The sequence below is a fragment of the Pristiophorus japonicus genome, chromosome 11 (assembly GCF_044704955.1).
Source record: "Pristiophorus japonicus isolate sPriJap1 chromosome 11, sPriJap1.hap1, whole genome shotgun sequence".
Classification (NCBI taxonomy): domain Eukaryota; kingdom Metazoa; phylum Chordata; class Chondrichthyes; family Pristiophoridae; genus Pristiophorus; species Pristiophorus japonicus.
The window spans coordinates 87,532,409-87,558,115 of NC_091987.1; the positions used below are offsets into that span (position 1 = coordinate 87,532,409).

At 44.5% G+C, this 25,707-nt stretch overlaps 1 protein-coding gene and 1 non-coding gene across 5 annotated transcripts in view; both read right to left on the bottom strand.

Moving 5' to 3' along the window:
- The window catches only part of tfg (trafficking from ER to golgi regulator), a 223,374-nt gene that overhangs the window by 196,259 nt on the left and 1,408 nt on the right, over positions 1-25,707 (bottom strand). For 2 of the 4 annotated variants that reach the window (XM_070893681.1, XM_070893678.1), the window contains exon 1: positions 18,328-18,415. The exons of the other annotated variants lie outside the window; for them this stretch is intronic. The gene's annotated coding sequence lies outside the window, so the exon portion shown is untranslated. Of the gene's footprint in view, positions 1-18,327; positions 18,416-25,707 lie in introns of those variants that run through there. 4 annotated transcript variants of the gene reach the window in all.
- trnay-gua (transfer RNA tyrosine (anticodon GUA)) lies at positions 19,429-19,520 on the bottom strand. The gene is given in 2 exon segments: positions 19,429-19,464; positions 19,484-19,520. It is a non-coding gene; the product is annotated as a tRNA-Tyr (tRNA).

Consider the following 25,707-nt stretch of genomic DNA (forward strand, 5'->3'; position numbering starts at 1 on the left):
ATATAACCCCACTTTTTAAAAAAGGGAGAGAGATAACAGGGAATTATAGACCGGTCAGTCTGACATCGGTCGTGGGTAAAATGATGGAATCAATTAAGGATGTCATAGCAGCGCATTTGGAAAGAGGTAGAAACATAGAAACATAGAAAATAGGTGCAGGAGTAGGCCATTCGGCCCTTCTAGCCTGCACCGCCATTCAATGAGTTCATGGCTGAACATGCAACTTCAGTGATATGATTGGTCCAAGTCAGCATGGATTTGTGAAAGGGAAATCATGCTTGACAAATCTTCTGGAATTTTTTGAGGATGTTTCCAGTAGTGGACAAGGGAGAACCAGTTGATGTGGTATATTTGGACTTTCAGAAGGCTTTCGACAAGGTCCCACACAAGAGATTAATGTGCAAAGTTAAAGCACATGGGATTGGGGGTAGTGTGCTGACATGGATTGAGAACTGGTTGTCAGACAGGAAGCAAAGAGTAGGAGTAAATGGGGACTTTTCAGAATGGCAGGCAGTGACTAGTGGGGTACCGCAAGGTTCTGTGCTGGGGCCCCAGCTGTTTACACTGTACATTAATGATTTAGACGAGGGGGATTAAATGTAGTATCTCCAAATTTGCGGATGACACTAAGTTGGATGGCAGTGTGAGCTGCGAGGAGGATGCTCGGAGGCTGCAGAGCGACTTGGATAGGTTAGGTGAGTGGGCAAATGCATGGCAGATGAAGTATAATGTGGATAAATGTGAGGTTATCCACTTTGGTGGTAAAAACAGAGAGACAGACTATTATCTGAATGGTGACAGATTAGGAAAAGGGGAGGTGCAAAGAGACCTGGGTGTCATGGTACATCAGTCATTGAAGGTTGGCATGCAGGTACAGCAGGCGGTTAAGAAAGCAAATGGCATGTTGGTCTTCATAGCGAGGGGATTTGAGTACAGGGGCAGGGAGGTGTTGCTACAGTTGTACAGGGCCTTGGTGAGGCCACACCTGGAGTATTGTGTACAGTTTTGGTCTCCTAACCTGAGGAAGGACATTCTTGCTATTGAGGGAGTGCAGCGAAGGTTCACCAGACTGATTCCCGGGATGGCGGGACTGACCTATCAAGAAAGACTGGATCAACTGGGCTTGTATTCACTGGAGTTCAGAAGAATGAGAGGGGACCTCATAGAAACGTTTAAAATTCTGACGGGGTTAGACAGGTTCGATGCAGGAAGAATGTTCCCAATGTTGGGGAAGTCCAGAATCAGGGGACACAGTCTAAGGATAAGGGGTAAACCATTTAGGACCGAGATGAGGAGGAATTTCTTCACCCAGAGAGTGGTGAACCTGTGGAATTCTCTACCACAGAAAGTTGTTGAGGCCAATTCACTAAATATATTCAAAAAGGAGTTAGATGAAGTCCTTACTACTCGGGGGATCAAGGGGTATGGTGAGAAAGCAGGAATGGGGTACTGAAGTTGCATGTTCAGCCATGAACTCATTGAATGGTGGTGCAGGCTAGAAGGGCCGAATGGCCTACTCCTGCACCTATTTTCTATGTTTCTATGTTTCTGAGGTAGAGCTGGGTGTCATCAGATGTTTTTGGATGATGTCGTGAAGGAGCAGCATATAGGTGAGAAATAGGATCGGGCCAAGGACAGATCCTTGGGGGACATCACAGGTAACGATGAAGGAGTGGGAAGAGAAGCCATTGCAGGTGATTTTCTGCCTATGATTAGATAGATAAGAATGGAACCAGGAGAGTGCAGTCCCACCCAGCTGGACGATGGTGGAGAGGCGTTGGAGGAGGTTGGAGTGGTCAACTGTGTCAAAGGCTGCAGACAGATAGAGAAGGACGAGGAGTAATAGTTTACCTTTGTCACAGTCGCAAAGGACTTTGATGAGAACCGTTTCGTTACTGTGGCAGGGGCGGAGACCAGATTGAAGGAATTCAAACATGGCATTCCAGGAAAGATGGGCATGGATTTGGGAGGCTACACCACGTTCAAGGACTTGAGAGGAAAGGGAGGTTGGAGATGGAGCGGTAGCTAGCAAGCACAGTGGGGTCAAGGGTTGTTTTATTTGAGTAGAGGGGTGATGACGGCAGAGTTGAAGGAGAGACGGACAGTACCTGAGAGAGAACCGTTAACAATGTCAGCTAACATTGGGAGCCAGAAATGGAAGTTGGGTTCGCAGTAGAGAATAGTAGGTGGGGGTTATCTTTGTATTCCAGAATGTCCTGGAATAGTGAGCAGTTTTGACAGAAGAGAGCAACACCCGGTAATGCTTTATGTGGTCAAGCCAGATCTGGCAGTGAATGGCTGAATCAGTTGTCCGCCACATCTGTTCAAGTCTGTGCCACTTGGACCTGAGGGAGCGAAGATGAGGACCGTACCAGGGAGAACGGCCAGGGTGAGAGAGGGTAATGGTTTTAATAGGGACGAGGGCATCAAAGGTGGTGGTGAGGGTATGGTTGAGCAGATCGGTTGCTGCAGAAGTGTCATGGTGAATGGAGGGCCAAAGGCTGGGCAGTTTGGAGTTGATAAGTGCAGTCGTAAGAGAGTTTGTTCCAGGGGTGGACACTGAAGGAAGTAAGGTTGGATTGGGGAAGGGGGATGTGGGTCGAGAGCGATACAAGGAAATGGTCAGAGATGGCCTTATCTGCAATTGACAGGGTGGGAATAGCGAAGTCACGAGAGATGGCAAGATCAAGGGGGTAGCCATGAATATGGGTTGGGGAGTTGAGATGGAGGTTGAAATTGCCGAGGATGAGAAGTCACGGTGCAGAGGCTGAGGGAGGAAAGCAGTGAAGATATCGCAGGGACTTGGGTGGGCAGTGTAGAAAGATAATTTTAAATGAAAGGTGAGATGTTCAAAGCAGGAGAAAGTGTCGGAGGAGTAGGGGGACAGACCAAGGTATGATTTTGTGATGAGATCCACACCGTCACCACGGCGGTCTGAGTGAGGCAAGTGGTGGAAGGTATAGCCAGGCAGGGAGGCTTCGTTTAAAGGCAAGGTGTCATCATCCCTCAGCCAAGTTTCCTTCAGGGTCATGACGTCGATGTAATCATCCAAGACAAGCTCATGAATGGCAAGGGCCTTGTTTGCAAGCGAACGGACGTTCTGGAGGGAGATGCAGAGAAGGTCGATGATGGCTGATCCACTGCCAGCATCCATAGGGTCAGCGCTCAGGGATGGGTTGGATGGGGAAGAGATTGGCAAGGTTAGTCCTCCGCGGGCAAGCTGGGCGGCAAGGTCGGTGAGAGAGTAGGATGGGACAGTTGGGTTGCTACTCGTGAGAAGACAACGACGAGTGCCACGGTGGAACCCTTCGGAGGATGCCAAGAGAAGCACAGAGGGAAGCTGTAGACTTATTTAGGAGGGAGGCAAGCCTGGGACGGTGGCAGAAGAGTCGGAACGTCAAAGAGTAATGAAGGGTTGGGTAAGGTATTTTGGGAGGGCAGAGTATCAGAGAGGAGAGATGAAAGGCGGCATGACGACAGGAAAGACCGGTCAAGGAGGGATAGAGAGAAAAGAAAAAGCGGGAGAAAGAAGTGGAAATAGAAGTGAATGGCTCGGATCCGAAGCAGCAACCAAAATGCGCATGCAAACGGACATGGAAAAACTCAAGTTACATAGTCCTGGTTATGTAGCAATTATAGGGAGGCATATTTCTCAGTAGTAACAGGGAATAGGTTGTGACCATAGTAAGGAGTCCAGAGTTAGAGTTGGAGTTGGAGGTCTCGTGGAGGGAAAAAGTTGGCATCTGTAAGATGCAATCGGTTTGGAGCACCAACGAACTGTTGTCCAAGTTCGGAGACAGGAGTAGCAGGTAAGAGAAGTCCAGAAGCTATTTGAAGGGTAGAAAATTGAATGATGGAGGTTATTGCCATGGTAATGATGGGCGAAGTTTCCGTGAAGTTGGAGGTCACTGTAGATCAGAAGCAGCAGAGAAAATGTAAAACCACGCAAGCCAGTGACCAACAAAGCAGGAAAAACCAGTAGAATGAGTCACCCAACTCAGCTGAGAGAATGACAACACTAACAGTAGCCAACAGGGCTGAAAAAACAGTCTCAGCTGTGAGAGAAATTTATGTTTGAATCCCTCCAATCCACAGCACCAAAACAGCTCTCATCAAAGTCATAAATGACATCCTTTGTGACTGTGACAAAGGCAAACTATCCCTCCTCGTCCTTCTCAACTTGTCTGCAGCCTTTGACACGGGTGACCACTTTCCTTCTCCAACGCCTCTCCACCACCGCCCAGCTGATTGGGACTGCTCTTGGCCTGGTTCCATTTTTATCTATTTAATTGTATCCAGGGAATCACCTGCAACGGCTTCTCTTCCCGCCCCTGCATCGTTAACTCTAGTGTCCCCAATGGTTCCATCCTGGGCCCCCTCCTATTTTGCACCTAGATGTTGCCCCTTGGCGACATTATCCGAAAACACGGTGTCAGTTTCCACATGTACAGCTAGCTCTAACTCACTACCACTTCTCTCGACCCCTCCACAGTCTCCAAATTGTCAGACTGCTTGTCCGACATCCAGTTTTGGATGAGCAGAAATTTTCTCCAGTTGAATATTGGGAAGACCGAAGCCATTGTTTTTGGTCCCCGCCACAAACTCTGTTCCCCAGCCACTGACTCCATCCCTCGCCCCAATTTCTGTCTGAAGCTGAACAAGACTGTTCGCAACCTTGGGTGTCATATTTGACACTGAAATGAGCTTTCGATCACATATCCACAGCATAACTAAGACCGCCTGTCGTGGCCCTTGCCTCAGCTCATCTGCTGCTGAAGCCCTCATCCATGCCTTTGTCACCTTTAGACTGGACTATTCCAACACACTCCTGGCTGGCCTCCCACATTCTACCCTACGTAAACTAGAGGTGATCCAAAACTTGGCTGCCCGTGTCCTAACTCGCACCAAGTCCCGCTCACCCATCACCCCTGTGCTTGCTGATCTACATTAGCTTCTGGTTAAGCAACCCCTCGAATTAAAAATTCTCATTTATTTTCAAATCCCTCCATGACCTCACCCCTCCCTATCTCTGTAATCTCCTCCAGCCTCACAATCTCCCGAGATGTCTGCGTTCTTCTAATTCTACCCTCTTGAGCATCCCTGATTATAAATCGCACAACCATTGATGGCTGTGCCTACTATTGCCTAGGTCCTAAGCTCGGAAACTTCCTGCCTAAATCTCTCCACCTTGCTACCTCTCTTTCCTCCTTCAAGAGGCTTTTTAAAACCTACCTCTTTGACCAAGCTTTTGGTCACCTGCGCTAATTTCTACTTATGTGGTTCGGTGTCAAATTTTTATCTCATAATACTCCTGTGATGCGCCGTGGGACGTTTCACTATATTAAAGGCGCTATATAAATACAAGTTGCTGCTGTTACACGATTCTCAACTGTCTCAAGTCTGCATCTGCTCAGTCTATCTTCACACATCTAAGACCTAAGACCGAACAACAAAAGCACAGCATCTGTGATGGAAACAAAGAAATGGAGTGAGGAGAAGATTGAATGAGAAAGACAAGAGCAAGAGGAAAAAAAAGTCAGTGTGGGAGAGAAAAAATTTGGAAAGTTAGGAAAAACCAAGTGAAACAAGAGATTGAGAAAGAGAGAAATCAAGAGTGCAAACAACGCAAAAGGAGAAAGAAACAGCGAGACCAAGAATTGTTACGCGTTCTACAATGCCATCAATTCTTTTGTGCATTTCCGGCTGGGTATACAGTGTACTTACTGCAAGCACAGTCCCTTCAGAACCCAATTATCTTTTTTTATTACTTAATAACAAGTTGTTTCTTTAGCTGTGTACCAATACAAAAACTTCCTCTGTAACAAAAGTATGGTTTTCCTTTGGGTAGCTAACACTCTTTTGGAATGCGAGATAGAGGGTACATTGAACAGTTTGACAACCACTGCTCTGAACAACCCCATCTCTCCAAATCCAAATCAACACCTAGTTCAATAAGACATTCAGGGAATGGCTCCTTCAATGGACAAAGGAAAATGGAAATTGGCAATACAGTAAGCTAGCCGCTCTGCTACACCTCTACTGCCAGTTCCCTCTCCCCCACCCCCATACAATCTAATGCACTAAAATTCAGGCAAAATTATATATATAATAGATAGGTGCACAAGTAGACAACTGTTAAGATGCTCCAGTTTTTTTTTAAATAAGATTTTTATTTTAGCATTTGTAACAGAAAGGACAAGTGAGTGCAAGGTGCGAGTTGGGACAGCAAATCAGTGATGGGAGGGCAAAAGATTGACTGATAATTTCTTTCATGTTTTTTGCATGCCTATTGTAAACCCACACCTAGCTCCATGGTTCATATAATATATGGCGTCAGACAACTATAAGCATCCAAAGCAAAAACAGCTTGCTCAGCTTCAATGTTCAATTCAGGAGCACCAAACTGCTCATGAATTGTCTTCTTAAAACATACAGATCAGTAAAGCCTCAGGAACAATTCTGGTCTGTGCTGAAATAGCTGAACTCAGTCAAGCAGCAGTTGTGACTCTACAAACTCAGCCAGGATTTCCACTCCCCATCGGCATCTAGTGCTTCTTGGTGCAAAGATTGCCAGTGTGAGCGCAGGGTAAAAAGAGGGTCAGGCAGCTGTAATATCCCCAATCAAATAACCTGCCAAACACTCAATATTTTAGGCTCCTGCATGAAGAATGGTCATCTGGGCAAGGTACCAAAGGGCTGTCGGCCCACAAGAAGGAACCACATTTCAGCAAGAGACAGTACCTTCAAGAAAGGATGGAGACACACTGGGCAAAAGTAACATCTCAGGCAGTTTTCAAATGCATAAAAGTTTTGCTGTTTGAATGACCTTAGCACAAACATCAAAAGTGCACTAGCCCATCATTCCTCAAAATTGGGAGTTGCAAATCTGTACCAGGCTGTCTATTGAAATACTGAACTCTCCCGATAGATGATCCTTCGCTCTCCGAGCTTCCAACCTTGCTCTCTGCTACCTCTCAGTTTGAGGGAGGAGGAAGAAAAATGGAGTCAGAATTTGAGTGAGTTATGAGAAATGTCATTTAAGTGAATTGCTGCAACTTGATTATCTGCCTTTTTATGTGCATCAAAAATGCTACATCAGTGATCTTCTGGACCCTCCTCTTTTATTCCTTTTACACTGCAAATGCATTTTTTCATTCACTTCTATGTTCAAAGCAACCACACAGTTTTCTATTCTATTCTTTCTTTCTCAAGACCTCAAAACTAACCTTGACCTTATCTTCCTAACTCTTTCCTTCCTCGAACAATCTTTAAAAATTCAAACTTAGCGCCTTTAATCACTACAACATCATCTTGTATTTATATAGTGCCTTTAACATAGTAAAACGTCCCAAAACACTTAAAATAAAATTTGACACCGAACCACATAAGAAGAAATTACAACAGAAAAGAGGTAGGTTTTAAGGAGCGTATTAAAGGAGGAAAGGAGGTCGAGAGGCAGAGAGGTTTAAGGAGAGAGTTCCAGAGCTTAGGGCCCAGGCAGCTGAAGGCACGGCCACTGATGGCTGAGCAGTTATAATCTCGGATGCTCAAGAGGGCAGAATCTGAGTAGCGCAGATATCTCGGGGGGTTGTGAGGCTGAAGGAGGTTGCAGAGATAGGGAGGGGCGAGGCCATGGAAGGATTAGTAAACAAGAATGAGAATTTTGAAATCACGGTGTTGCTTAACCAGGAGCTAATATAGGTCAGCGAGCACAGGGGTGATGGGTGAACGGGACTTGGTGCTGCTTAGGACACGGGCTACCGAGTTTTGGATGATGTCAAGTTTACGTAGAGTAGAATGTGGAAATAGGCGGTTTAAGTTATGCTGTGGTTATGTGGCCGGAAGTTCATTTCAGGGTCAAATATGAGACTTAGGTCAACCGTGTCAAAGGCTTCAGACAGGTCGAGAAGGACGAGGGGGGATAATTTACCTTTGTCACAGTCACAAAGGATGTCATTTGTGACTTTGATGAGCCGTTTCGGTACTGTGGCAGGAGCGGAAACCAGACTGAAGGGACTCAAACACGGAGTTCCGGGAAAGATGGGCAGGGATTTGGGAGACGACAACACGTTCAAGGAATTGAGAGGAAGGGGAGATTAGAGATGGGGCGGTAGCTTGCAAGCACAGTGGGGTCAAGGGTTATTTTATTGAGGAGGGGGGTGATCACAGCAGATTTGAAGGAGAGAGGGACTGTAGCTGAGGAGAGAGATCCGTTAACAATGTCAGCTAACATGGAGCCAGAAAAGGAAGTTTGGTGGTAAGCAGTTTAGTGAGAATAGGGTCAAGGGAGCAGGAAGTGGGTTTCATGGATAAGGTGAGCGTGGAGAGGTCAAGAGGAGAGATCAGAGAGAAACTGGAGAAAGATGCGAGTTCAGGGCTAGGGCAGGGGGGAACCTCAGACGAAGTTCAGCCTGGTGGGCTAGGGAAGGAAGGGAAGTGGCAGAGGCAGCTGATAGGATGGTCTCAATCTTTGAGACAAAGTAGTCCATGAGCTCCTCACACTTCTTGTTGGAGGCGAGTGTGGTGGAGACAGGGGAGAGGGGTTTAAGAAGACGATCAGCAGTAGAGAATAGTAGCCGGAGGTTATCTTTGCATTCCAGAATGATCCTGGAATAGTGAGCAGTACAGATTGAGCATCCGAAATCCGGAAACCTCGGGACCGAGGTTGTTCCAGATTCCAGGTATTTCCGGATTTTGGAACTTCTTTGCCTGGGCCAAGGTAAGTGAGGTCCGGCAGCCGAGGTAAGCGGGCCGAGGTCGGCCTGCCGAGATTGGGGGAGGGGGGGGGGGGGGGAGAGCCGGGGCGAAGTCGGGCCGGGACAGGCAAAGTCGCAGCAAAGTTGAGCTGTCGAGGATCGGAGCAAGGTCGGGCCGGGGCGAGGTCGGACTGCCGAGGCGGGGGGAGTCCAGATTTCGGAACATTTTCTAGTTTCCGGACGACCCCGCCACGGATCAGCCTGGTGTCCGGATTCCGGAACATTCCGAATTTTGGAACTCCGGATTTCGGATGCTCAATCTGTACAATTTTCCCCATATCTTTTCAGCCTTGGTGGTGTCCTGCGCCATGGGCCTTTCCCTTTCAAAGTCTGACTGGATTTCTGTGCCACAAGATACTCTGCACTTAACTATGTATAATAGTTCCCTCCCAAGACCCCTCCAACTCTTTCTCCGCCTTTATAAATTTCATTAAAATCTACCTCTTTGACGAATCCTTTAGTCAACTTCCAAGCTCTCAAAAAAGCATAGTGGCTGCTCACTTCTTCTGTAAAGTGTCTTGGGACATTTTTCAAGATTAAATATAAATGCAAGTACCTGTAGTTGTTACAAAAGGCCTCTATTTCACTACATTGGACCATTGCAGACAAAGCAAATTTTCTTATATTGCTCACTAGGCCCACTTCTTTAACATTTAATAATAACTTTCAAAGGGGAATTAGATAAATACCTGAAGTGGAAAATTAGAAGGGCAATGAGGGAAGGGGCAGGGGCAGGGGAATGAATTGGATAGCTCTTTCAAAGGACTCAATTTTCCCCAAAGCATTTTTTTGGCGTACTTGAAGAATTACGCCCGATTTTTTGTGGCCCAAGTTCGCCAAAAAAAAGCATTATAAGTTTCCCCGTTGGAGCTGTCATTTTGGCATGGCCTAACCCTAGGGGGGTGGGACCTTGACCTGCGCCATAAAAATCGGGCTGTCATGGTAACCAGGGACACAATGTGAACTGCGGTCTCTTCCCCATCCCATCCCATCCCATCCCCTCCCCCCCCCCCCCGCTCCCCTTCCCCCGTCCCCTCCTCATGGGACCGGACTGTGTCTGTGAACCGGGGACTGAGAATGGAACCGGACAGCCTTCCTGTTTGTGTGGGGACCGGACAGCCTTCAGGCAAGGTTGGAGGTAAGTTGCTGCTATGTGTTTTTCAATTCTTTCAGTGTGTCTGGGCATCTGCTGCGCCATTTTCCTTACCTACGCCGATTTCCTTAACTCTCGGGAAAGTTTTTCAGGACAGGCCACATATGCTGGTCTAATCAGAACTGGAGTAACTCTCAGCTGGCCAAACTTCCCTAAATGGCCAGAAGTGGCGTAGGTGGCAGGTTACGCCCCCTTTGGCTGAAAAGAAAACTGACTTAAAAAATGTGTTACTGAGTTACGCTAGTGCAAATTGATTGGGGAAACTGGGGATTTTTAAGTTAGGCCAGAAAAAGCAGCCTGCTCCAAAAAAGATGACGCAAATACTGGGGAAAATTGAATCTATGAGCCGGCACAGGCACGATGAGCCACATGGCCTCTTCTGTGCCGTATCTTTCTTGCGTTAGTGAGACAATCCAGCTATCAGAGTTACAGTTAATCTCAACAATGTTTTTAATTTCACGAAGGGCCGAATGGCCTACTCCTGCACCTATTTTCTATGATTCTATGAATACATTCAAGTGTGGAAGTGCACTAAACACTCCATTTCAGTACAAGATATAAAGAACATTGGAAAAGGAAAAAAATAATAAATCATTGAGAGTAAATAACTGATTTACATGAATTTATACCCAAGGAAGATCTTCACTTAAATGACAACTTACTCATCAAAAATTTACAATGTACGTCTTGCATTAGTAAGACAATCCAGCTACCTGAGTTACAGTTAATCTCAACAATGTTTTTAATTTCATGATCACATAATCAGAAAATCTGAAGTATATCTTAACTCCAAAAAGGTGGAAATTTGAATTACTTGCTCAATGGGTAAATAAGCAAAAATTGATCCAATTCAGCAGTAGTTTAGTCTATTCCTTTATCCGATTTAGCCCACATTTTTCTATTGTTCAATATTGTTCACTATCTCCATTTAAATTTATATCAATAAAGACAATTAAATATTAATGGAACACAAAAGGCAAACAAACAGGTTGTGGTAATTCACTTAAACGTTTCTCATAACTTACTCAAATTCTGATTCTCTTGACTCCTCCTCCCTCAAACTGAAAACAACTGCATCTTAATCTCCTCATGTACTTGCCTTTAAACAAAGTTTATCAGATTATAATGATTTATAAAGTTTCAAAACTCTTGTGGTTGCACTTGGGAACAGTCATCCATCAGGATTTGTACAAGGAAGGCCCTCTGGAACAAATAAAAAATGCTTACCAAAGCAGGTTCTATCGCCTAAATAACACTGACTGCTCTTCAAAAATAATCCTTTGGTTGTTAAGCACTTTGTATGTTCGGAGGACAAGCAAAGCACTATATAAAATGGAGGTTTGGTCTTTCTCAAAGGAACCACCTTTCCAAAACGATCAAAGTTTAACATTCACCGAAAACATTGACAACCTTAGGACGCTTTCAAACAATAGGAAGACCGGCAGATTCTGACTCGTACCACTTCAACCCAGGGTATTCGACCAACTGCAGAACAGCATAGATGGCAACTACGACAACTTTGCAGCCTGTACATTTCCACTTGAAAGAGTTGGCCTGACATCCACAGGATAAAATAGAGGCGAAATTCAGATTATCCTTTCTAGTCTCAAGAATCTTCCTGTATCTTCAATTTTCAGTCTGTAGAGACTCACAGCAAGCAACATGTCAGTGGCAGATGTCATAGTGACAGCATGGCTTTGAGGTTTGGCTGGAGTGGGAGCAGACAATCCCGGGATGGAGTAGAGGGCAAAGTAACGCCAAGATGTCCAAACTGCCGTTCCTGAATACTGGCAAGACAACCCTTTAAAACCCAGGCAACTCACTTCTATTTGTGATCATTAGTCGGTTTGTCCATTTGAATTTTACGTGCCTGACGGTCTGAAAAAGACTGTCCTTGCCTCACTGGGGGATGAATCCAGATTCAAAATCTATCAACAACTTGAAGTATAGGCAAAAGTAATGGGAAAATGGATGTAAACAATATATGTGGACCCCGAGACTCCATAGTGTATGCAGTGTGTGGCCCAACAGCTTGGATACCACTGCAGTAGATTATACTCACCTTTATTTTTTGGATGGAAGAATATGTTCATGTGACATCTACTGAATATACATTATTTTTGGAAGCTAAAGTACAGATTAAATGTGGTGTACTATGCTTAGTTCTTGGCAACATAGCTTCCACATACACAGACACACTATGTTCACTCATCAGCCGTATCTGATCTCCATTAATTATACACTATGGACATCCATAGTAAAACATTGAATCCTGGTTCCAAAATCACAAGACAGCAAATAACACGGCAAGGCAATATAGTCAGCCATCTTCTGATGAAGCATGAAGAGCTGCTTTTTCAATACAGTGCTGTTGTATTATTGGTGATTGACTTTGAGACGAAGAATTAACAACATTCGAGCTGCTGTACATAGTTTTTAAGATGTTCTTTTGCACTATTGGTAAGTAGAGGTTTTCAAATCATCGCTATCACTGGTGATTTGTTTAATACTTTTGTCAATATTTGTGGACAAAAGCAAAAGATTAATCGAGGACAGTCAGCATGGATTTAAGGGAAGGTTGTGTCTGACTAACTTGATTGAATTTTTTTTGAGGAGGGTCATTGAGGGCAATGCGTTTGATGTAGTGTATATGGATTTTAACAAGGCTTTCGATAAAGTCCCACATGCCAGACTGGTCACGAAAGTAAAACCATGGGATCCAAGGCAAAGTGGCAAGTTGGATCCAAAATTGGCTCAAAGGCAGGAAACAAAGGTTAATGTTTATGTGACTGGAAGGCTGAATCCAGTGGGTTTCCACAAGGCTCAGTACGAGGTCCCTTGCTTTTTGTGGTATATATCAATGATTTAGACTTGAATGTAGGGGGTGTGATTAGGAAGTTTGCAGATGATACAAAAAGTGGCTGCGTGGTTAATAATGAAGAAAGCTGTAGACTGCAGGAATATATCAATGAACTGGTCAGGTGAACAGAACAGTGGCAAATGGCAAAAAGTGGAGGGCAGAGAAACCAAAGGCAAGAAACAAAAAGGGCCACTGAATATAAAAGGGCTGCAGGAGGGGTAAAAACTAAAAATCATGGTTTAAAAACTAGGATGAAAACACTCCACCTAAATGCACGCAGCATTAGAAATAAAGTAAATGAGTTGATGGTACAAATCATTACAAATGGGCATGATTTGGTGGCCATTACAGAAACATGGTTGCAAGGTGGCCAAGACTGGGAATTAAACATACAGAGGTATCTGACGATTCAGAAAGATAGGCAAGAAGAGAAAGGAGGTGGGGTAGCTCTGTTAATAAAGGATGATATCAGGGCAGTTGTGAGGGATGATATTGGCTCCAATGAACAAAATGTCGAATCATTGTGGGTGGAGATTAGAGATAGTAAGGGGAAAAAGTCACTGGTCGGCGTAGTTTATAGGCCCCCAAATAATAACTTCATGGTGGGGCGGGCAATAATCAAGGAAATAATGGAGGCATGTGAAAAAGGAACGGCAGTAGTTATGGGGGATTTTACATATCGATTGGTCAAATCAAATCGCAGGGGGTAGCCTGGAGGAGGAATTCATAGAATGAATACGGGATTGTTTCTTAGAACTGTATGTAACAAAGCCTACAAGGGAGCAAGCCATTTTGATCACAATATGGTTGAATTTGTAATACAGATTGAGGATGAGGAAGTTGTGTCAGAAACGAGCGTACTATGCTTAAACAAAGGGGACTACAGTGGGATGAGGGCAGAGTTGGCTAAAGTAGACTGGAAACAAGGACTAAACGGTGGCACAATTGAGGAACAGTGGAGGACTTTTAAGGAGCTCTTTCATAATGCGCAACAAAAATATATTCCAGTGAAAAAGAAGGGCGGCAAGAGAAGAGATAACCAGCCGTGGATAACCAAGGAAATAAAGGAAAGTATCAAATCAAAGACCAATGCGTATAAGGTGGCCAAGGTTAGTGGGAAACTAGAGGATTGGGAAAATTTTAAGCAACAGCAAAGAATGACTAAAAAAGCAATAAAGAAAGGGAAGATAGATTACGAAGGTAAACTTGCGCAAAACATAAAAACAGATAGTAAAAGCTTTTACAGATATAAAAAACGGAAAAGTGTGACTAAAGTAAATGTTGGTCCCTTAGATGATGAAAAGGGGGATTTAATAATGGGAAATGTGGAAATGGCTGAGACCTTAAACAATTATTTTGCTTCCGTCTTCACAGTGGAAGACACAAAAACCATGCCAAAAATTGCTGGTCACAGGAATGTGGGAAGGGAGGACCTGGAGATGATCACTATCACTAGGGAGGTAGTGCTGGACAGGCTAATAGGACTGAAGGTAGACAAGTCCCCTGGTCCTGATGAAATGCATCCCAGGGTATTAAAAGAGATGACGGAAGTTATAGCAGATGCATTTGTTATAATCTACCAAAATTCTCTGGACTCTGGAGAGGTACCAGCGGATTGGAGAGCAGCTAATGTAACGCCTCTGTTTAAAAAAGGGGGCAGGCAAAAGGCAGGTAACTATAGGCCGGTTAGTTTAACATCTGTAGTGGGTAAAATGCTTGAAACTATTAAGGAAGAAATAGCGGGACATCTGGATAGGAATAGTGCAATCAAGCAGACGCAGCATGGATTCATGAAAGGGAAATCATGCTTAACTAACTTACTGGAATTCTTTGAGGATATAACGAGCATGGTGGATAGAGGTGTACCGATGGATGTGGTGTATTTAGATTTCCAAAAGACATTTGATAAGGTGCCACACAAAAGGTTACTGCAGAAGATAAAGGTACGCGGAGTCAGAGGAAATGTATTAGCATGGATAGAGAATTGGCTGGCGAACAGAAAGCAGAGAGTCGGGATAAATGGGTCCTTTTCCGGTTGGAAATCAGTGGTTAGTGGTGTGCCACAGGGATCAGTACTGGGACCACAACTGTTTACAATATACATAGATGACCTGGAAGAGGGGACAGAGTGTAGTGCAATAAAATTTGCAGATGACACTAAGATTAGTAGGAAAGCGGGTTGTGTAGAGGACTCAGAGAGGCTACAAGGAGATTTAGATAGGTTAAGCGAATGGGCTAAGGTTTGGCAGATGGAATACAATGTCGGAAAGTGCGAGGTCATCTACCTTGGGGGAAAAAAAAACAGTAAAAGGGAATATTATTTGAATGGGGAGAAATTACAACATGCTGTGGTGCAGAGAGACCTGGGGGTCCTTGTGCATGAAACTCTTTTAGGGAGTTAACGGAAAAAACATTAAACCGTACCCCCCGATCTGGGGGAAACACCAACATTTACAATGCCATTTTTTTTTTTGAAACCCAAAAGGTTAGTTTGCAGGTGCAGCAGGTAATCAGGAAGGCAAATGGAATGTTGGCCTTCATTGCAAAAGGGATGGAGTACAAAAGCAGGGAGGTGTTCCTGCAACTGTATAAGGTATTGGTGAGGCCGCACCTGGAGTACTGCGTGGTTTTGGTCACCTTACTTAAGGAAGGATATACTAGCTTTGGAAGGGGTACAGAGACGATTCACTAGGCTGATTCGAGAAATGAGGGGGTTACCTTATGATGATAGATTGAGTAGACTGGGTCTTTACTCGTTGGAGTTCAGAAGGATGAGGGGTGATCTTATAGAAACATTTAAAATCATGAAAGGGATAGACAAGATAGAGGCAGAGAGGTTGTTTCCATTGGTGGGGGAGACTAGAACTAGGGGGCACAGCCTCAAAATACGGAGGAGCCAATTTAAAACCGAGTTGAGAAAGAATTTCTTCTCCCAGAGGGTTGTGAATCTGTGGAATTCTCTGCCCAAGGAAGCAGTTGAGGCTGGCTCATTGAATGTTTTCAAGTCAAAGATAGATAGATTTTTAAGCAATAAGGGAATTAAGGGTTACGGGGAGAGGGCGGGTAAGTGGAGCTGAGTCCACGACCAGATCAGCCATGATCTTATTGAATGGCGGAGCAGGCTCAAGGGGCTTGATGGCCTACTCCTGTTCCTAATTCTTATGTTCTTATGAATTCAATCTGGAGAAGTGTGAGGTAATGCTTTTGGGGAGGACTAACAAGGCATGGGAATACACATTAAATGGTAGGAAACTGAGAAGTGTAGAGGAATAAAGGGACCTTGGAGATCATGTCCACAGATCCCTGAAGGTAGCAAGCCAGGTAGATAAGGTGGTTAAGAAGGCATACAGAATACTTACCTTTATTAGCCGAGGCATAGAATACAAAAGCAGGGAGGTTATTCTTGAACTGTACAAAACACTAGTTAGGCCACAGCTAGAGTACTGCGTGCAGTTCTGGTCACCACAGTACAGAAAGATGTGATTGCACTCATCATCATAGGCAGAACCTCGAAATCAAGGAAGACTTGCTTCCACTCTAAAAGTGAGTTGGGTGACTCTACAGTCCAATACGGGAATTACAGTCTCTGTCACAGGTGGGACAGACAGTCGTTGAAGGAAAGGGTAGCTGGGGAATCTGGTTTGCCGCACACACTTTCCGCTGCCTGCGCTTGTTTTCTGCATGCACTCAGCGACGAGACTCGAGGTGCTCAGCACCCTCCCGGATGCTATTCCTCCATTTAGGGTGGTCTTTGGCCAGGGACTAGTGATTGCACTAGAGAGGGTACAGAGGAGATTTACGAGAATGTTGCCTGGACTGGAGAATTTTGGCTGTGAAGAAAGATTGGATAGGCTGGGGTTGTTTTCTTTGGAACAAAGGAGGCTGAGGGGAGACCTTATTGAGATGTATAAAATTATGAGGGGACTAGATAGAGTGGATAGGAAGGACCTAATTCCTTTAGCAGAGGGATCAACAACCAAGGAGCATAGATTTAAAGTAATTGGTAGGAGATTTAGAGGGGATATGAGGGGAAGTTTTTAACCCAGAGGGTGGTGGGGGTCTGGAACTCACTGCCTGGAATCCTCACCACATTTGAAAAGTACTCGAAGTGCCGTAACCTACAAGGCTATGGACAAAGAGCTGGAAAGTGGGATTATTGCCCATCTTTGTCAGCCGAATGGCTTCCTTCAGTGCTGTAACTTGCTACGATTCTATTCTAATATCACCAACATTTATCTCTAGGCTTAAAAAATACAATGCTGCAGCAAAAACCAAGATTCATAGAGTTATACATTATTTTGTTATTGATTATATTCAAGGAAATAATGATCCTTACATATGAAAAATATGCCATAAAATGCTGAAAAAAAGCACTAGTGTGGTGGACATGTTCTCAGATCCCACCTCCCCCCCCCCCCATCCCAAGAAAACAAATCTTACATGTACACAATGCCCACATTTACAATTACAACCACACCACTTGAGACTATGTGTCTTATGTGCAGGTTGTCACTGGTTGATAATGACTAAAAGTCACTTTGAGAAAAGGCAGTGTGACATATGTTGCTTAGAATTGATAAATTTGGAATATTTGGTATCCTGCTCAAGAGCAGTTAATAAACACTGGATTGTCTCAAAGAACAGGGACCATGTCCACTCCAAAGGCACTTCTGGGAGGTGCAAGCAGCAAAGTGGCTAAGGCAATAGGCTAAGTGACACACAATTAAACTGCAATTGACTCCTCAAATACTCCTGTGATTCATCTTACCTTCCACTAGCAGAACCTCAATGTAGTATACCAAATACCCTGAACTGTCAGGTAGGTCAGGAGTTAATATTTTTATTTGCACCCAACACTTCAGTAACAATATAACCACGAAAGTGACACCCGCAAGCTGCGTTCAAAATGTTCCATCTGATTCTTGTGCAATAAAGCAAAATAGTCTTGAATCACTAGTTTGAAGAGAAAATCATCTGGTCTGATAAACAGTAGCTGTTTCTACGGTATCGTCATTTCTTTGGGGGAAAATAAAGTGTTTTTTCTTTTATCCTCGGACATGTTGCCTTTCATTGCAATGTTATTTAATGTCTTTCTGCTACACACACACACAAAGCCTCCCATTGATGAAGTGCCCTGGGTCCCAGGCCCTTCCATTCCATTGACAACCATTGTCTTCCCACAGCAGCACAGCCCCCAGTCAAGCCGACAACACGCCTGCGCACTGGTCCCCAGCTATATTTCCTGCCAAATAATGTGCGACCATCTCTGCTGGCAAAGAAATGATACCCTTTTATTCAAAAATAAAATAAAAGGTGATACATTTAATCGGAAACAGGACCTACAAGCCCGGGCCTGGGGACAGAAGAGAGCGAGGCCTAGAGTAAAAAGCAGGGTAACTAGGTGAGCGTTAAATGAGTGAAAGGCGCCCGGCCGGACCGGGCCAGGCCTCGCTTCTTGTTCCCAGCTCTTGGCCGATTTAAAGGCTGTTAGTTCAACGGCCAGCTTCAATGCGGGAGCCTTTTCCCTCCGTTAAAAACACAGAAGTGTTGTTACAGACCTGTGGCAGGAGGTTTAACGCGAGCTTCGGCGGCTGCCCGTCCCCCAGTGTTTGAGCCGGGAAGTCCCTCCTCCCACCTAATCTGGACGTGGCAAGCCGCACCGAGCCTGCGCGCACACCTTTGAACTTTGAAGCTGGCATTTTTATGAGTCATATTTAGCTGTGTGAACGCTTTCGGAGGTTTCCACCAGCAGTAATGGGCTCTTCGGCCGAAAGAATTTCCTTTTTATATAAAAAACATGTTTTACTTATCATTTTGTGCTGAGTGATCAAACAAACTGAATTACAGTTTGCCAAGTTTAGTGAGAGCGCAAGGGTTTATTTTGCTGATTCAGACCGACTCAACCTTTGCCATTGTGGGAATCATGATTGACTGAAATTTGAATCCTGTTCTTTCTCATTTCGCAATCTCGGCTTAATCCCGAGCTAAGCTACTAACCCGCATCGTCTCCATCGCAAAGAAATCAACTTCCACCTCGGCAACATCGTCCCACTCCGCCCCGCCGCAGCCGCTCTGCTGCCGAAACCCTCAACCATGTCTTTTGTTACCCTTAGACTGGTCTCTGCCAAAGCTGGGCCGGCCTCCCATCTTCCACCTTTTATAAATTTCATCTCAACCAAAGTTCTGCTGCCCCTATCATGTCCCGCTCATCCGTCACCCTTGTGCTTGTTGACCTAGATTTGGCTCCTGGACCCTCAGCACCTCAAATTTAAAATTCTCATCCTCGTGTTTCAATCCCTACACAGCCTCGTTCCTACCTCTCTAACTTCCTCTATCCCTACAATCCTCCGTTTCTCTGATTCTGGCCTTTTCTGCACCACTATTGGTCGTGCCTTCAGCCGTCAAGACCCGGCACTCTTAAGTTTTTTTGGGGGGCATTAAAATCATTTTTTTTTCTCCAAGTGCCCCCTATAAAAGGGGAGGGGGACACTAAAAAACACCGGCAATTAAAACAAATTAAACTTTAAAACATAAAATCAAATTAAAATTTGGTTGCCGGGGAAAGTTTTACCCAGTAAATTAAACGACCAAGATCGATCTTCGTTTGCATCGAAGTCAGGCGCCTTTTCCATTCGCCAGTGCAGCCAAAGTAAACTTGCTCCTTCAAGCCGGAATTGAACCAGTGACCTAAGGATGACTTTGCTGAGTATTCCACTACAGTCCTCCGCTCCACCAACTGAGCTATTGAAGGGAAGCGGCCCCGGCACTCTAAGTCTCTCCCTAAACAGTGTCAGGGTGTGTGGGGGGCCTGACCCATCCACCTCCATGGCACGAACCTGGTATTGCAGTACTTCCAGGAACGGTGCAGTGGCTCTAGGCCTTTTGGCTAAGAGCATTGGCGCAGAGTGATCCTTGATGTGTGCAAGGTGACCTCTGGCGTTTGTGATTTGACAAAGAATTGGAAAGATTGGCTACGAATTTAAAATAAATAATAACAGTGTCAGCTGTGGCTCATTTGTTAGCACTCTCGCCTCAGAGTCTGAAGGTTGTGGGGGCATTGGAAAAAAAAATTGATTTTAGTGCCCAAAAAAAACAACAAAAAAATACCAATAAAAACCCCCAAAAAAAGGAAAAAAAGAGGGCAGTTATAAGTGTCTGGAGTGTCCCCCATGTCGGGGGGCACTTGATTTAACTGTTTAATTTGTTCTCCAATTAAAAGAGTTGTAGGTTCAAGTCCCCCTGCAGAGATTGCAGCACACAAATATAGGCTGACGTTCCAATGGAGTGCTGCACTGTCGGAGGTGCTGCCTTTGTCTTTCAGATGAGACATTAAACCGGGCAGGCCCCGTCTGTTTTCCTGGGTGGATGTAAAAGATCCTATGGCACTATTTTGAAGAAGAGCAGGGGAGTTATTTGCAGTGTCCTAGTCAATATTTATTTCTCCATCAACATCTAAAAGAGATTATCTAATCATTATCACAGTGCTGTTTTTTGGGAGCTTGCTGTGTGCAAATTGGTTGCCACATTTCCTACAAAATCTCAAAACGCTGGAGAAGCTCTTCCTCCGCAAGATCCTGCAAATCCATTGGCAGGATAGACGTACAAACGTCTCTGTTCTCGCCCAAGCCAACATCCCAGCATCGAAGCATTGACCATGCTCGATCAGCTCCGTAGGGCGGGCCACATCATCCGCATACCCGACACAAGACTTCCAAAGCAAATGCTCTACATAGAAACATAGAAAATAGGAGCAGGAGTAGGCCATTCGGTCCTTCGAGCCTGCACCACCATTCAATAAGATCATGGCTGATCATTGACCTCAGTAGCCCTTTCCTGCTTTCTCTCCATACCCCTTGATCCCTTTAACCATAAGGGCCATATCTAACTCCCTCTTGAATATATTCAATGAAACATAGAAACATAGAAAATAGGTGCAGGAGTAGGCCATTCGGCCCCTCGAGCCTGCACCGCCATTCAATGAGTTCATGGCTGAACTCATGAACTGGCATCAACAACTCTGCGGTAGGGAATTCCACAGGTTAACAACTCTCTGAGTGAAGAAGTTTCTTCTCTTCTCAGTCATAAATGGCTTACCCCTAATCCTTAGACTGTATCCCCTGGCTCTGGACTTCCCCAACATCGGGAACATTCTTCCTGCATCTAACCTGTTCAGTCCTGTCAGAATTTTATATGTTTCTATGAGATCCCCTCTCATCCTTCTAAACTCCAGAGAATAAAGGCTCAATCGATCTAGTCTCTCCTCATATGTCAGTCCAGCCATCCCGGGAATCAGTCTGGTGAACCTTCGCTGCACTCTCTCAGTAGCAAGAACGTCCTTCCTCAGATTATGAGACCAAAACTGAACACAATATTCCAGGCGAGACCTCACCAAGGCCCTGTACGACTGCAGTAAGACCTCCCTGCTCCTATACTCAAAACCCCTAGCTATAAAGGCCAACATATCATTTGCCTTCTTTACCGCCTGCTGTACCTGCATGCCAACTTTCAATGACTGATGTACCATGACACCCAGGTCTCGTTGCAACTCCTCTTTTCCTAATCTGCCGCCATTCAGATAATATTCTGCCTTCATGTTTTTGCCCCCAAAGTGAATAACCTCACATTTATCCACATTATACTGCATCTGCCATGCATTTGCCCACTCACCTAACCTATGCAAGTCACCCTGCAGCCTCTTAACATCCTCCTCACAGCTCACACCGCCACCCAGTTTAGTGTCATCTGCAAACTTGGAGATATTACACTCAATTCCTTCATCCAAATCATTAATGTATATTGTATATAGCTGGGGACCCAGCACTGAGCCCTGCGGCACCCCACTAGTCACTGACTACCATTCTGAAAAGGACCTGTTTATCCCGACTCTCCGTTTCCTGTCTGCCAACCAGTTCTCTATCCACGTCAGAACATTACCCCCAATACCATGTGCTTTAATTTTGCACACCAATCTCTTATGTGGGACCTTGTCAAAAGCCTTTTGAAATCCAAATACACCACATCCACTGGTTCTCCCTTGTCCACTCTACTAGCTACATCCTCCAAAAATTCCAGAAGATTTGTCAAGCATGATTTCTCTTTCATAAATCCATGTTGACTTGGACTGATCCTGTCACTGCTTTCCAAATACGCTGCTATTTCATCTTTAATAATTGATTCCAACATTTTCCCCACTACTGATGTCAGGCTAACCAGTCTATAATTAACCATTTTCTCTCTCCCTCCTTTTTTAAAAAGTGGGGTTACATTAGCTACCCTCCAGTCCATAGGAACTGATCCAGAGTCGATAGACTGTTGGAAAATGATCACCAATGCATCCACTATTTCTAGGGCCACTTCCTTAAGTACTCTGGGATGCAGACTATCAGGCCCCAGGGATTTATCGGCTTTCAATCCCATCAATTTCTCTAACACAATTTCCCGCCTAATAAGTTCAGTTCCTCCTTCTCACTTGACCCTCGGTCCCCTAGTACTTCCGGAAGGTTATTTGTGTCTTCCTTAGTGAAGACAGAACCAAAGTATTTGTTCAACTGGTCTGCCATTTCTTTGTTCTCATTATAAATTCACCTGAATCTGACTGCAAGGGACCTACATTTGTCTTCACTAATCTTTTTCTCTTCACATATATATAGAAGCTTTTGCAGTCAGTTTTTATGTTCCCTGCAAGCTTCCTCTCATACTCTATTTTCCCCCTCCTAATTAATCCCTTTGTCCTCCTCTGCTGAATTCTAAATTTCTCCCAATCCTCAGGTTTGCTGCTTTTTCGGGCCAACTGATATGCCTCTTCCTTGGATTTAACACTCTCCTTAATTTCCCTTGTTCGCCACGGTTGAGCCACCTTCCCTGTTTTATTTTTACTCCAGACAGGGATGTACAATTGTTGAAGTTCATCCATGTGATCTTTAAATGTTTACCATTGCCTATCCACCGTCAACCCCTTAAGTATCATTTGCCAGTCTATTGTAGCCAGTTCACGTCTCATACCATCGAAGTTACCTTTCCTTAAGTTCAGGACCCTAGTCTCTGAATTAACTGTGTCACTCTCCACCTTAATAAAGAATTCTACCATATTATGGTCACTCTTCCCCAAGGGGCCTCGCACAACAAGATTGCTAATAAGTCCTTTCTCATTACACATCACCCAGTCTAGAATGGTCAGAGCTTCGACACGGCAAGTGAGCCCCAGGTGGGCAGAGGAAACGCTTCAAGGACACCCTCAAAGCCTCCTTGATAAAGTATAACATCCCCACTGACATCTGGGAATCCCTGGCCCATGACCGCCCAAAGTGAAGGAAGAGCATCCGGGAGGGTGCTGAGCATCTCGAGTCTCATCACCAAGAGCAAGCAGAAACCAAGCGTAGACAGCGGAAGGAATGTGCTTCAACCCAGGCTCCCCACCCACCCTTTCCTTCAACCACTGTCTGCCCTACCTGTGACAGAGACTCTAGGTCTCGCACAGTCACCTGAGAACACACTTTTAGAGTGGAAGCAAGTCATCCTCGACGCCAAGGGACTGCCTATGATGATGATGATGATTAGGTGGCTACACTTCAAAAAGTACTTCATTGGCTATAAAGTGCTTTGGGATATCCGGTGACCATGAAAGGCACTATATAAATGTAAGTCTTTCTTTCTCTCCACCTTTCTGCCGCTCCACCTCCCTCTCCTCCTTTAAGACCTTCCTTAAAACCCACTTTTGACCAAGCTTCTTGTTCTATCCTAAGTTATCCTGCTTTGGTGCAGCATCCATTTTTATCTGATTACATTTACAGTGCCCTTGGACAATTTTCTACATTAAAAGGCACTTTATAAATGCAAGTAGTAATTGTTGTTGTACTGAACCAAAATTTCCAGTACTGCAAAAGTTAGTCAGCGTGCACCTTGTCAGCGAGCAGTTGATATGCATATTCATAAAGCAATCTAACATATCCAGTGCTAATTTTGTGCTATCATTTTCAGGGTAAATGAGGTAATGAGTGACAATGCTAATGACTAGTAGTATCAAATGGGGGAAAGGAACAAAGCACCACAAAAAAGAGTGATACCATAAAAGATTTTCCTTCTTCAAGTGAAAGCCAAGGTTACCAGTGGGTGGAAATGACACAATAACTTACATTTACATGGCATGACTCATATAGATGGAAGTCTCTGAGTTTGCAAGGGAGAAAGATGGACCCTGAGCTGGAAGTGAAAGAATTTGTTTCGGGGGAGTGGAGGAGATTGAAAGCGTTGCTGAGAGCTGGCAAGGCAAAGTGACTTTGGAAAAGAATTCAAGGTGGGAGGGGTAAAATTGTTAAAAGATTGGTCTACAATATTAACATGGAGGGAGGGTAATCTGGAATTAGAGAAACGGAGGCCATAGATTGAGAAGACCTCTCAGATAAATTGGAGTGAAACCATGGAAGGGATTTGAAGAGCAGGTTAAGGACCCGAAAACTGATTCGCAGGGGACAGTGAACTTGGCAAGGAGGCATAATAATTATGTGGGATCTTATGTGGGAGAGAACTTGGGCGAGAGAACTCAGCATTATCTAGTTTGTGAAGGTTGGAGGCTGGTAATCCTTGAAATGATGAAGCCATGGGTAAGGGTTTCAGCAGCAGTATAAGTGAAGGAGGTGGTGTGTCAGTAATGTTCCAGGGGTGGGATAAGGCTGTCCCGGAGAGGGATCAGACATTGGATTTAAGGTTCATCTTGGGATCAAATAGACTGCTAAGGATCGTGTCTGGATGATTAAATAGTAGAGGTCCAAGGATGCAGCCTTGGAGTTCGCTGGAGGTGACCATGTGGACACAGGAGGAACAATTATTGGAAAATATGTAGTGACTATGTTGGGGTGTGAAAGAGCATTGTCATGGAGGAGAACCATAGACAAAAAGTGGTGTAGATCAATAGTTCTGAGAGTGACACAGGTCAAAAAGCATGAACAGGAACAGCAAGCCACACTCGTCCAGGATGCGATTGATGACTTTAACTAGAGCAGTTTCACCACTGTAAGTTTGTTAAAAAAACTAGATTGTAGGGAATTGTCCAGGCTGAGGTGAGATAGTTAAGTGAGTAGTTGAATGGCAACAATGCATTCAAGGACCTTGGAAAGGAAGGGCAAGTCAGAGGAGCAGCTGTATGGTTGGCATGTGAAGGTGAAGAGAGCATGACGGATGCAGAGGCAGTTGAGTGGATTCCCTTGGTCTGGAAACAAAGTCCATCTAATGCTAGTAGATTAAGTTGAGGCTTTTGTTTTGGCTTTTTTCTGTCAGCTGTGTTTTCTATCAGCTGATTTGAGCCCTGCACCAATAGTTGGAAGTATGATGAAAATCAAATTTGTTTTCTGTGGTTTCTCTTATTTTTGCTTAGTCCTAAATGGAGGGAATACTGCAAATGAGATGTCTCCATTGCTGCCACAGCACTTCTTTGAAGGGGACCAATGTTAAGATGCTAATGTATTGATTGGGACAGGATGCAGCAATAAAGCTGCTCCCTGTTGATTACCTGTAATTTAAAAGTGCTTAGAATCAGAAGTAAGTAGAACATATTGTGGGTTGAAATTGTATAAAAATTATAAACCCAGACGATGTATATTTGCATTTAACCTCAATACTCCTAGGTGATCAATCTCATGCCTTTGCATCAAAAGGTTGTTAAGATAGCTGATATTGTTCAATTGATTGTCTTTATCTGATCGACCGAACATCAAAGCAGATGCCTACCTTTGAAAGAGATTCTGAATATTCAAATTGGACATCTACCTCCAACCCCTACAGCTGTTCCTCTAACTTGCCCTTTCTTTCTAAGAGCCTTGTTGAGTCCACACCTGTGTACAGTTTTGGTCTCCTTACCTAAGGAAGGTTATATTTGCCTTAGAGGGAGTGCAAGAAAGGTTCACCAGTGATTCCTGGGATGGGTAGATTGTCCTATGAGGAGA